Raw genomic sequence first — 13,861 nt, 5'->3', positions numbered from 1 at the left:
ATGCACAATTTATACAGCTACACTCTCTCTCTCTCTCTCTCTCTCTCTCTCTCTCTCTCTCTCTCTCTCTCACCTAAAAACTATTTCACCTAAAAAGCTGAAATGGGGGGTAGGGGGGGACGGTGGACTGGAAGAGCAAGGGAAGGGATGACAAAAAGAAATATACACTTTACTTGATTTATGTAACCCCTCTGCACATAACCTTTTTTTTTTTGGGGGGGGTCCGGTCGTGGGGCCTGAACTCTGGGCCTGGGCGCTGTCCCTCAGCTCTTCAAGGCTAGCACTCTACCACTTGAGCCACATCGCCACTTCCAGCTTTTTTCTTATGTGGTGCCGAGGAATCGAACCCAGGGCCTTGAGCATGCAAGGCAAGTGCTCTACCACTGAGCCACCTTCCCAGCCCCTCTGCACATAACCTTTATAATAACTATTTTTAAATTTTTTTGTAAAGGTGATGTACAGAGTGGTTATCATTACATAAGTGTAGATAATGAGTATGTTTCTTTTTGAACAGTGATACCCCTCTCTCTATAATAACATTTTTAAGAATTAAAAAAAAAATCTGAAATTTGGATGGAGACATATACAAAGCTGAAATTTCAAAGGAGACGAGCATGCAGAATATCAGAACCATGCTTCTACAAATAAAAAAATGCCAAAAATTCCATTAAACTAGCAGACTCCATTCAAGAGGCATGAAACAAATTCTGACATCACTAAGGACTCAATTCTAGAGGCATCTTGACCTTCTGAGCCTCCAGAACTGTAGGACAATAGATTTCTGGTGGCAGTAGCAAACTCCTATAATTATAAATAACTTGTGATGCCTACTGATAGTGAAAGATGTAGTAAAAGAATTACTTGAGAGCTGGTCCTGTGAAGCAGAGAGGGGAGCCATGCAGACCTGGGAGCTGCCACTGTGGCCACCACAGGACAAACATCAGGATCCATTATACGTATTGAGTAACTATGGAAGATTATATCAAAATAGAGAAAATCAGAGAAGGCACTTATGGAGTTATATGTAGGGGTAGACTTAAAACAACAGGCCAAACAGTAGACATGAAGAAAATCATACTGGAAAGTAAGGAGAAAGGGATTCTTAGTACTGGCATTCATGAAATTTCTCTATTAAAAGAATTTCATCATCCAAATATAGTCAGTCTTCAAGATGTGCTTATGCAGGATTCCAGGTTATATCTCATCTTTGAACTCCTTTTTGTGGATCTCATGAAATACTTAAGATTCTATCCCACCTGGTCAAGTCATAGATTCTTCCCTTGTTAAGAGTTATTTGTACTAAATCCTTCAGGGTCTGTTTTTTGTCAGTCTAGAAGAGTTCTTCACAGAGACTTAAAACCTCAAAAATCTATTGATTGAGATGAAGAAATAATCAAGCTGGCTGACTTTGGACTCACCAGAGCTTTTGGAATCCCTATTAGAGTATATACACATGAGGTAGTGACATGGGTGTAGATAGATCTCCAAAAGTATTCTGGAGTCAGCTCTCTACTCCACTCCAGTGGACATTTGGAGTATAGGCACAGTATTTGCAGAGCTAGCAACTAAAGCCACTTTTCCATGGGGATTCTGAAACTGATCAACTTTTTAGGATTTTCAGAGCTTTGGGTACTCCTAATAATGAAGTATAGCCAGAAGTGGAATCTCTACAGGATTATAAGAATACATTTCCCAAGTGGAAACTAGGAAGCCTTGCTTCCATGTCAAAAACTTGAGTGAAAATGGCTTGGATTTGCTCTCAAGCTGATTCTTTGAAGTTATTATTGTATGAAGAAGCGATTGAAGAGTCTTCAAGCAAAAAAAAAAAAAAGCAAAAAATGTCTTGAAAAAAAGAAAGGGCCGGGTGCCAGTGGCTCACGCCTATAATCCTAGCTACTTAAGAGGCTGAGATCTGAGAATCTCGGTTCGAAGCCAGCCCCAGCAGGTAAGGCCATGAGACTCTTACCTCCAATAAACCACTCAGAAAACCAGAAGTGATGCTGTGGCTCAAGTGGTAGAGCGCTAGCCTTGAGCTGAAGAGCTGAGGGACAGTGCCTAGGCCCAGAGTTCAAGCCCCAAGACTGACAAAAAAAAAGAAAAAAAGAAAAGGAAGGAAGCTTCTGTGATGATTGTGAGTTTTGTGGAGTTCTTTCACATTTTAAATTGTTACTATAAAGGTGACATACAGAGGGGTCACAGTTACATAAATCAGATAAAGAGTACATTTCTTTTCTAACAATGTCACCCCTTCCCTCTCTCTCTCCGAGCTTTTCCCACACATCTCCACCCACAAGTTGTATAGTTCATTTTCAACATGTTTAGTGAATGTCACTGCTGCATTTGTTCACCCTTTGTCCCTCCATTTCTGTGCTCCCCCACCCTCCCAAAGACAGATAAACCAACAAGATAAAAAGAAAGAATACAAAAAGTAAAAGGAAAAACCTCATTTCCATTTCCTGAAATTCATTTAGGGAAATATTTTATATGATCAGATGCATATAGCTATTGGCCTTTGTGATCCTCCCCTAAGACTATTCTCCTTTGGTCTCACTCTGTGTGAATGCTTAGAGATCAGGATAGTTTATCATGTTCCAGTGGATTTTTTTTTTGGAGTGTTTACTTGTAGATTTATAGGCATATTCTAGTTACCACAAATGAGGGAAAGTATACAACCTATGACTCTTTAGGTCTAGCTTACTTTGCTTAATATTTTTACAAACAAGGCCACATTAAAGCGACCAGCACAACCATGTTCACTGCAGCATTGTTTACTATAACCATTTATGGAATCAACCCAGGTGCCCCTCAGTGGACCAATGGATCAAGAAAATGTGATATATATATATATATATATACACACACACACACACACACACACACACACACACACACACACACACACACACACAATGGAATTCTATTCATCCATCAGAAAGAATGATATATGATATTGTACCATCTATAAGGCAATGCAAAGACTTGGGAAAATTATATTTTTCTGTTTTTTTTAAAAAGAATTACTTATTTGTAAAAATACAATATGAAATTCCCCTTTGTGTAACTAATGTAAGCTAATAAAAAAGCATAGTCAAATAAACATCCTACAGGCATCTCAAGAGTAATTACAAAACATACAACAACTGTATTCTAACCTGTGTCTGCACTAAACTAAATTTCATCTTTCTAGAAAGCCTGAAATACCACCTAAGTAGGTTAAGCTCTAGTTTTTAGAAAAAAAATTTTTCTCTAAGTTTATAAACAATATGCTATTGTTCTGTGGCCATTCTGTTTCACGAATTATACACTAAGCTTTCTTTAAGCATACAGTAGTTGTACAAGGGTGCTTCTACTATAACATTTCAACACAGACATACAGCATATCTCAATCAACCCCCCCCATTTCTCTCCCCTAACTTCCCAATTTCAACAAGCTTTATTGTTCTAATTTCATACATGCAAACAGTTTCCACCATATCTATCCTTATTCGCCTTCCTCTTAAACCTCCTCATTCCTGCTAGCACCCACTTTGTTGTAATTCAGTTTTTTTCCTCTTTATTTTTTTTTTTTGTTTTTTTTTTGTTTTTTTTTGGTCCAGTCGTGGGGCCTGAACTCTGGGCCTGGGCACTGTCCCTCAGCTCTTCAGCTCAAGGCTAGCGCTCTACCACTTTAGCCACAACGCCACTTCTGGCTTTTTTCTTTTTGCTTATGTGGTGCTGAGGAATCGAACCCAGGGCCTCATGCATGCAAGGCAAGCGCTCTACCACTGAGCCACCTTCCCAGCCCCCTCTTTATTTTTTATCTTTTTAATTATCTTTAAGTAGTTGTACAAAGAAGTTCCCATTCTACAAAACAGTATATGAGTAAAAGTGTCTGACAACGTTGTCACCCATCTCTCTTAACCCATCCCTTCTTTCACTTTTTTTCTTTGAGATTAGGTGAATACATATATTTCACATATTTTACAGTATTGTGGAATAGTGATACTTAGAATCACAAATACATTTTAACTTTCACAAGGCAAATTGTCATTATCATGGTCTATACAGTTTGTGAATTCTATGAGCTTTGGTAATACAAGTTATTTTTCCACATCGGGTGATGTTTACATTTCTTTCCTTTTGCTTAGTGTGAGCTGTTCCCACTTATTCTGTTCCTCCTCCTGGTTTCCCTCTGTTGTGTGCAAATATCTACCATATATATGGTCTAGAAAATGGAGTCATTTAGCAATGATATGACAAAATGAGTGACTATCTTGCTTCTTGAGTCCTGTTTGCCATATCTTCTTGTATTTTGGCTTTAGCATCCACATATTAGGGAGACCATATGCCGTTTGTCTCTTTGCTCTTGGCTTACTTTGCTCAAAAGAATCTGCTCTAGTTCCAACCATTTCCCGGCAAATGCCATTATTTTATCCTTTCTAACAGTTGCATAATATTCCATTGTATATAGGTACCACAATTTTTGTATCCACTCATCAGTAGTGGGTCATCAGGGTTGTTTCCAAATCTTGGCTATTGTGAAGTGCTGAAATAAACATGGAGGTGCATGTGCCTTTGTATGCTGGTTCCTGTTGCTCAGGGTAGATGCCTAGGAGTGGTATGGCTGGGTCATAGGGGAGGACTATATTTAGCTTTCTGAGGTATCTCCAGACTGTTTTCCAAAGTGGTTGTACTAGTATACATTCCCACCAACAATACAGTAGGGTTCCTCTTTCTCCACATCCCCTCCAGCATTTGTCATTGGCTGACTTTAGGATGTGGGCCATTCTGACTGGGGTAAGGTGGCATCTCAGGGTTGTTTTTATTTGCATTTCCTTTACAGCCAGGGATGATGAACATTTCCTCATGTGTTTCTTTGCCATTTTTATCTCTTCTTCTGAGAAGTCTCTCTTTAGTTCCCTTGTCCATTTCATGATTGGTTTGTTAGATTTGTGAGGGGTTAGTTTCTTGAGTTCCTTGTATATGGTGGATATTAAACCCTTGTCTGATATTTTGCTGGTAAATATTTTTTTCCCAATTAGTTGGCTGTCTTTCTAGTTTGGTTGCCATTTCTTTGTCTGTGCAGAAACTTTTTATTTTAAGGTAGTCCCATTTGTCCAGCCTCTCTCCAATTTGTTGTGACCCTGGGACTCTTTTCAGGAAGTTCCTGCCTGTGCCTATAAGTTCAAGTGTCTCTCCTACTCTGTCCTGCAGTAGTTCCAGAGTATCAGGTTTGATGTTAGGTCTTTAATCCATTTTGAGTTGATGTTAGTGCATGGTGATAGGCTAGGGTCCACTTTCATTTTTCTGCATGGGGGCCACCCAGGTTTCCCAGCACCAATAGTTGATTCTTCCACTGTACGTCATTGGCTCCTTTGTCAAATATCAACTGACTGTACTTATGTGGCTTTATTTCTGGGTCCTCTAGTCTGTTCCATTGATCTTCAAGTCTCTTTTTGTACCAGTACCAAGCTGTCTTTGTTATTATGGCTCTATAGTAGAGATTGAAATTTGGTATTGTGATTCCCTCCTGTGTTGTTTCTTTTGCCTAGAATAGCTTTGGCTATTCTAGGTCTTTTGTTGTTCCATATGAACAACTGGACTGTTTTCTCTAAAGTACGTCATTGGGATTTTAATGGGAATTGCACTGAATGTATGTATCAATTTTGGCAGTATAGCCATTTTCACTATGTTAATTCTGCCAATCCAGGAACATAGGAGATCTTTCCATTTCTTGGTATCCTCTATGATTCCTTTTTTTAGGCTTTTATAGTTTTCATGAAATAGATCCTTTACATCTTTGGTAAGGCTAATTCCTACATACTTTTTTTTTTTTTTAGTTTTTAATGAATGGGGTTGTTTTCTTGATTTCCCTTTCTGCTTGTACATTGTTGGTGTACAGAAAGGCTACTGATTTTTGTGGGTTAATTTTGTATTCTGCTACTTTGCCCAAGTGGTTTATAAGCTCTAAGAGTTTGGAGATGGAGCCTTTGGGATTGTTAAGGTATAAAATCATGTCATCTGCAAAAATAGATCATTTAACTTCTTCCTCCCCTATGCAGATCCCTTTATTGTCTTTTTCCTGTCTTATTGCTCTGGCTAAGGATTCCAGAACTATATTGAATAGGAGTGGGGAGAGTGTGCATCCTTGCCTTGTTCCTGTTTTTAGGGGAATTGGTTGTAGTTTTTCCCCATTATGATATTGGCTGTTGGTCTGTCATATAAGGCTTTTATTATTTTTTTTGTTTTGTTGGTCGTGGGGCTTGAACTTTGGGCTTGGGTGCTAGCCCTGCACTCTTCAGCTCAAGGCAAGCGCTCTACCACTTGAGCCACAGTGCCACTTCCGGTTTTCTAGTGGTTTATTGGAGATAAGAGTCTCACAGACTTTCATGTCCAGGCTGACTTTGAATCGTGATCCTCAGATCCCCAGCCTCCTCAGTAGCTAGGTTACAGGCGTAAGCCACCAGTGCCCAGCTAGGCTCTTATTGTTTTAAGGAATGTTCCTTCTATTCCAATTTTTTCCAGAGCTTTTAACATGAATGAATGTTGTATTTTGTCAAAAGCCTTTTCTGCATCAATGGAGATAATCATGTGGTTCTTGACCTTGGATCTATTGATGTGATGGATTACATTTATTGACTTACATATGTTAAACCATCCCTGCATCTCTGGGATGAAGCCTACTTGGTCATAATGTATGATTTTTTATATATGCTTCTGGATTCTGTTGGCTAGAATTTTATTGAGGAGCTTTGCATCTGTGTTCATCAAAGAGACTGGTCTGTAGTTCTTTTTGTTGGGTCTTTGCTTGGTTTGGGGATGAGTGTGATATTGGCTTCATAGAATAAGTTTGGTATTACTCCCTCTGCTTCTATTTCTCTGAAGAGCTTGAGGAGTATAGGTATTAGTTCCTCTTTAAAGGTCTTATAGAATTCCGTACTGAATCCATCTGGTCCTGGGCTTTTCCTTGTTGGAAGGTTTCTGATTGCTTCCTCTCTCATTGTGGTTATTGGTATATTTAATTGATTTATTTCTTCTTGGTTCAGTTTGGGCAATTTGTATTTCTCTAGGAATTCATCCATTTCTGCTAGGTTTTCCTTCCTTTGTAAATATAGAATCTGGAATGTTTCTTTATAATTGTTTGGATGTCTTGGATGTTTGTTGTAATTTTTCCTGTGGCATCTTTGATCTTATTGATTTGGGTCTCCTCTCTTCTTTCTTTAGTTAATCTTGCTAGTGATCCGTCAATTTTATTTTTTTTTCAAAAACCAGCTTTTTGTTTTATTAATTTTATTTATAGTTTTCTTAGTCTCTATTTTGTTAATTTCAGCTCTTATTTTGGTTATCTCGCTCTGTCTATCGACATTAGGTTCAACTTTTTCTTGTGCCTCTAGCAGTTTTAGTTGCATCATGAGATTGTTTATTTGGTCTGTCTTTGTTTTCTTGATGTGTGCACTGAGAGCAATAAACTTGCCCGTCAGGAATGCTTTTGCTGTGTCCCATAGGTTTCCTTGTGATGTATCTTCATTTTCATTGAACTGTAGGAACTTTTTAATTTCTTCTTTAATTTCTTTTGTGACCCATGTGTTGCTCAGCAGTGTGCTGTTTAATTTCCATGTGTTTGAGTATTTTCTACTGTAGGCCTTGTTATTGAGAACTAGTTTGATTCCACTATGGTCAGATAAAATACAAGGGATTATGTCATCTTCTTGTATTTGCTTAAATTCTTTGTATGAACTAAGATATGATCAATTTTTAAAAAAAGTTCCATGGGCTGCTGAGAATGTGTACTGAGTTGTTGTTGGATGGAAAACTCAGTATATGTCAGTTAAGTCTGTTTGAGATATGACATTATTTCATTCAGAGACTTCTTTACCAATTCTTTGGTTCATGGACATGTCCTTTGGTGAGAGTGGAATATTAAAGTCTCCTAGTATTATTGTATTTGGATCCATCATTTCCTGTAAATATGAGAGTATTTGCTTAATATATTCAGGTGCACTGATGTTTGGGGAGTATAGATAGACAATGGTGATGTTCTCTTCTTGGATTGTTCCCTGTATTATTATATAGTGACCTTCTTTGTCTTTTCATAGTGATTTTAGTGTAAAGTTTATTTTATCAGATATCATAATGGCAACTCCTGCCTTCTTGCTGGGGGCATTGGCATGGTAGATCTTTCTCCATCTCTTCACTCGGAGTTTGCTTTTATCTTTGGCTGTGAGGTGGGTCTCTTGAATACAGCAAATTGATGGATCTTGTTTTCTAATCCTATCTGCAGTTCTTTTTCTTTTGATTAGTGAATTGAGACCATTAATATTTGTGGCTATTATAGAGAGGTATATTATATTTCCTGTCATTTTATACTTTCCTAAGTTTTTCTTTCCTTCCCTCCTGTGTTTACTAAGTTGGTCTCCTAGTGATATCTATCTGGTCTGGATCCCTGTTCTTGAATGCTTTTTTTGGATTATATTCCCACTCTTAATATTCTTTGTAATGCTGGCTCATTGTTATGAATGCATTTAATTTTTCTTTACTATTAAAAATTTTAGTTTCTCCCTCGAATGTGAATGCTAGCTTTGCTGGATGTATCAGTCTGGGCTGGCAGTTGTTGGTTCTCAGGGCTTGGATGGTACTTTCCCAGGCTTTCCTTGCATTCAGAGTCTGTGTGGATAGATCTGCAGTGATTCTATTTTTTTCCCCATTGTAGTATAGCTCCTTCTTTGCTTTTGCTGCATGCAAGATTGCTTCTCTATTGCTAAAATCTAGCATTTTTACTATAATGTGCCTTGCAGTGTTCCTCCTGGGATCTTGCTTGTTAGGTGCTCTGTAGGCCTCTGTTATGGAAGTAACATTTTTTCTTTTAAGACTGGGGAAGTTTTCAGTGATGATCTTATTGAATAAGTGTCGCATTCCTTTATTCTGGTATTCCTCCCCTTCTTCCACCCCAATTACACGAACGTATAATTGGCACTATCTGATTGTTCTTGGGCTTCCTTGTGGCATGTTTTGAGTGTTTTTTCCATATCTGTAACTTTTTTTTCCAGTGCCTGCATTTTGTCTTCAGTATCTGATATTCTATTTCCCATTTCATTTATTCTATTAACTGTAAGTTCTATTGTGGTTTGGAGGGAGGAAACTGAATTTTGTATGGAGGAGATTGCGCCATTTATCATTTCTATGTCATTCCTTAGAGTACTAATCTCATCTTTTATCGAGGTGTGAACTGTATCTATTTTTGATTTTCTTATTTAAGGCCTGGATCTCTTTTGATAGCTCATCCATTTGTTCTTTAAATATATGATCTATTTCTCATTTTAATTCTTGAGTCATTGCCTCTATCATCTCTTGGATGTAGTGTTTGTCTTCCATTTCTTTTTCACTTTCACTGTGGTTGCTGGCCTTTGAGTCTGGTTTACTATCTTGGCTGTTAATGAATTTTGTAATTTTTCACCGTGATTTTCGCATGTGGACTCAGGGATTGGTGGAGACCATTTCCAGGCCCTGATTGTTTTGGTCACTAGGTGGCTACCTTTGCTTGGTTCTGGATTTGTTCCTGGATCAATTGATATAGCTTGCTCTCGAAGCTGGGCTGGTTGAGAGTATTTTACCTGGAGAGAGGGGGAAGGGAGAGAGAGGTACCGGGCCGGAAATCTAGGGTTGTTCACCTCTGCTGCTGCTGCCGCCGCCACCCATCCGCAGCTGCTGCTGCCACCCAGGCTAGGGTGGGCCCAGGCCGGTGCAAGGGGGCGCTGGGCCCCACAGCAAGTCTGGGGTCACCCCAGGCTGGACCCGATACCTAGGAGGCCGGGTGCAGAAAGGTGCTGTGACTTGCTGGGATCCTGGGGTTGTTTCCTGCGGTTACTCCTGTGGCCGCTGCCCCAGGCTGGGCTGGGCTGTTCCAGCAGGCCGATGTGTGCTGCACGCAGTCTGGGGTGGTTCGTCACCGCTGGGCCCAGGCGCTGTGCCATGGGGGGGTCTTCGTGCAAGTTCTGCATTCCCAGTTTTCTGTTTGTATTCTCCAGGTCGGCACTGGCTCTTGAGAGTCTTCTGGGAGCTTCTGTGGTCCCTGGTGGGTTCTGAGCCACGCCGCTTCAGCGGCTGGGCACGGAGTTCCGCTGGGCACGGAGTTCCGCCGCTTGAGCAGCTCGGCGTGGAGCCCCGCTGGCAACAAGGAGTGGGGAAGGGTCTTCCTAATTTACCATCTTTGTGTAGGTTCTGGAGTTTTTCCTTTTTCTTTTTTTTTAATTTCCTGTATTTGTCTGAGTACTCGACTTTTTGTTGTTGTCAGTCTTTTAAAGAATCTAAGCATTGAAACCCAAACTCTCTATTTGGTTGGAGAGACCTGCGGTGTTTCCCTACTGTCTATGGCCATCTTGGCCTCCTCTGAAATTTGTTTTTATAGTGTCTATCACTTATACCAAGATACACTGTTTTTAAAGAAATGTATGTTATTTGAATATTTAAAACAAATTGAAGATGAGAAAAATGCCATAACTCAAGTACATAACAGCTAGACAGACCAGGTCTCAACATTTTGTATATCTGCTTCAAATATTTTTTACAATTTAAACGTTAGGATTACACTAAGATATATAAACATTTTATAGTTATATAATATATGCTATATTATATATATTATATATAAACATTATATTACGATATAATTGAAACCATACTAAGCCCATTCCTTTCCCCAACCATTATTCGGAACTTGATGTGCATCACTCCAGTCCAAGTTACTTTTATGACACATGTATTCACAATGTTCAATGTTATCCTTGTTATGTGTCAGTGTATGGTTCCAAGGAGAGGAACCATACATTCCTGAGGTTAAGGAAAAACTGTGAATGCCTGTAATGCACAGAGTTTAGCACTATACTATGTATGCTGGATTCGTTTTTCTCATAATGCTGCTCAAATTACACTAAAAGGACATGCTGCCTCTAAATAAGTCAAAATTGTCATTTCATTACTTAAATTAAGTATATTACTTGGTCCTTTTTGGCCTGGAAGAAATATCATTACTTTTATTTTGTTTTCTGGCACAATATTTTTTGAAGGAGGCATATGTCAAAAAAAGGCAAGGAAAGTGGAGCTGTAGCTTAGGTAGTAAAGCACTAGTTTGAGCTAAAAAAATAAAATAAAAAAGCTCAGGGACAGCACCCAGGAACTTCAGGACTGGAAAAAAAAAAAGAAAGGAAAGTAGCAAGGAAACATTCAACCTATCACATAATGATTTAAACACAGCTGAAGATAATGTAAGACAAAGAGCTTTTCTCCACCAATTTTGCTATATGATACACATATGGGAATGTGTATGATACTATTAGATGTGTCAAAACCACATATAAAATTCATGAAGGTCAACTTATTGTACAATACAATATATTTTGTATGTTTTAAAATGTGAAATAGTTGATATATCAAATATGTCTGCAATTGCTTTTCTATCCATTTTGGTTTGAGACTTTTCATTATTGGTATATGTAACTTTGATTTATTAATCTTAAATGTTTCACAAAATAATACTTTCCATTCAAGTTGACATTTCATTCTATCTATATCTTTCCCCCTAATGTGGTTACCCACGTTATTGGTTTCAGGACTAATGAACAATTTGTAAAAATAACTAATGTAGAAAGAACAATTTTTACTTTACAAATTAATTAAAATACAGACAGCATAAGTAAATTGCTTCAAGCCTCAGACGTAAAGAGTGTAGTCTAAAATTAAAACTCAGATTTGAAAGTCCACACTTGGCAGTCCTCAGTATTCTCAGAGCAATTCTAATATTAAATCCACACCAACTAAAATAGTTAATGCTGTAATTTATGCCTAAATGAATCAAGTCAAAGAAAAATAAAATTAATTCTATAAAAATATGGTGGTGTGACTGGTGTAGTGGTACCTACTAGTAATCCCACCACTCAAGAGACTGAGGCAGAAAGATCAATAGCTTGAGGTCTGCCGGGAATACACTGAGAAGTTAATACTAGTCTCAAGAACACAAGTAAATAAATATGATAGTGTGGCTATATAATAAATTGAAACTTGCAAAGCTATTGCAAAAAAGAAAATTATGATTTCCTTGATTCATATGTATTTCTGAAAAGTCTTAAATGTTACAACTAAGATTCCACTTTACCTTACAGCTTTCTTTTTTTTTTTTTGGTTGTGGGCTTGAACTCTGGGCTTGGGCGCTATCCCTCAGCGATTTTTTTTTTTTGGGGGGGGGGTCTGGTCATGGGGCCTGAACTCTGGGCCTGGGCGCTGTCCCTCAGCTCTTCAGCTCAAGGCTAGCACTCTACCACTTGAGCCACAGCACCACTTCCGGCTTTTTTCTTATGTGGTGCTGAGGAATCGAACCTAGGGCCTCGAGCATGCAAGGCAAGTGCTCTACCACTGAGCCATCTTCCCAGCCCTATCCCTCAGCTCTTCAGCTCAAGATGAACACACTACTGCTTGAGCCACAGCGCCACTTCCGGTTTTCTAGTGGTTTATTGGAGATAAGAGTCTCACAGACTTTCCTGCCTGGGCTGGCTTTGAACTGTGATCCTCAGATCTCAGCCTCCTAAGTAGCTAGGATTACAGGCATGAGCCACCAGCACCCAGCTTACCTTACAGCTTTTTATCATAACTTAAGAGAGAATGTGGATAAAGGATGGAAAATATGCTACCTTGTCCTTTAAAATATAATTTATCCAAGAACCAACAAAATTTACTACCTTTTCAAACCAAAAGACAAACAAGTACTTACGTCAAACCACACCTAACAAAGCTGATGACTAATTCTAAAGTCAACAGTCCAGTTTATAACTGAGCATGTATAAGTGTTTAAATATATCTTTTTAAATGTTTTCTATATAAACAACTTCAGTTGGAATAGAGTTTACAATACTATACAATCAGATTTCTATAGTTACTGTTTATCAGAAACAATTCAAGTTTGGTTACCATAAGACATAGTCTACCTAACTACTGTTTTTTCGGGGAGGGGGGGAGGAGTGGGCAGTATTGGGGTTTGAACTCAGGGCTTCCTGCTTGCTAGACCAGTGCTTTATCATTGAGCCACACCTCAGCCCTCTATCTACTACTTCCTATATTAGGTAACTACTAAAGAGTATACAGAAGTATAAACAAAAATAAAGTCTGGCATTAGTGGCTCATGCCTGTAATCCTAGCTACTCAGGAGGCTGAGGTCTGAGGATGGAGGTACAAAGCCAGCCCAGCAAGCTTGAAACTCTTATCTCCAATTAACTATTAAAAAGCTGGAAGTGGAGCTTTGGCTTGAGTGGTAGAGCACTAGCCTTGAGAGAAAAAGCATCTATGCCTTGGGTTCAAGCCCCACGACTGGCACAAAAAAAAAAAAAAAAAGATATTATCCAAGTCACTGAACTTATATTTTAACTTAAAGTCTAAAACAATTATAGTTAACATTGCATATTGTATACACAAATCATAATAATAAATGCAGTATTGGAGATTGAACCCAGGGTCTTGCCCATACTAGACAGGTACTTTACCACTTGAGCCATATCCTTAGTCCCCAGTTTTGTTTTGTTTTGGTTTTTTGTTGGTTGTGGGGCTTGAACTCTGGACTTAGGCACTATCCCTCAGCTCTTCAGCTCAAGACCAGCACTCTATTGCTTGAGCCACAGTGCTACTTCCAGTTTTCTACTGGTTTATTGGAGATAAAAGTCTCACGGACTTTCCTGCTCAGGCTGGCTTTGAACTGTGATCCTCAGATCTCAGCCTCCTGAGGATTACAGGTATAAGCCACCGGTGCCGGCATTTCCCCAAACTCCTGGGAATCGAGGACTTCTGACTCAATCTCCCAGGTAGCTGGGGCTATAAGCATGCACCAGTGCTTCAGACCTAT

At 38.9% G+C, this 13,861-nt stretch overlaps 1 protein-coding gene and 1 pseudogene across 5 annotated transcripts in view; one reads left to right on the top strand and one right to left on the bottom strand.

Annotated features, from left to right (window-relative positions):
* The window catches only part of Unc13b (unc-13 homolog B), a 174,449-nt gene that overhangs the window by 141,650 nt on the left and 18,938 nt on the right, over positions 1 to 13,861 (bottom strand). The window lies entirely within an intron of this gene.
* On the top strand, positions 970 to 1,768 carry LOC138816895 (cyclin-dependent kinase 1 pseudogene; annotated as a pseudogene).

The sequence above is a fragment of the Dipodomys merriami genome, unplaced genomic scaffold (genome assembly GCF_024711535.1).
Source record: "Dipodomys merriami isolate MVZ:Mamm:240054 unplaced genomic scaffold, mDipMer1.0.p SCAF_11, whole genome shotgun sequence".
NCBI classification, from domain to species: domain Eukaryota; kingdom Metazoa; phylum Chordata; class Mammalia; order Rodentia; family Heteromyidae; genus Dipodomys; species Dipodomys merriami.
Note: the sequence above shows the minus strand (reverse complement) of the source record. Positions and strands in the feature narration are given on the sequence as shown.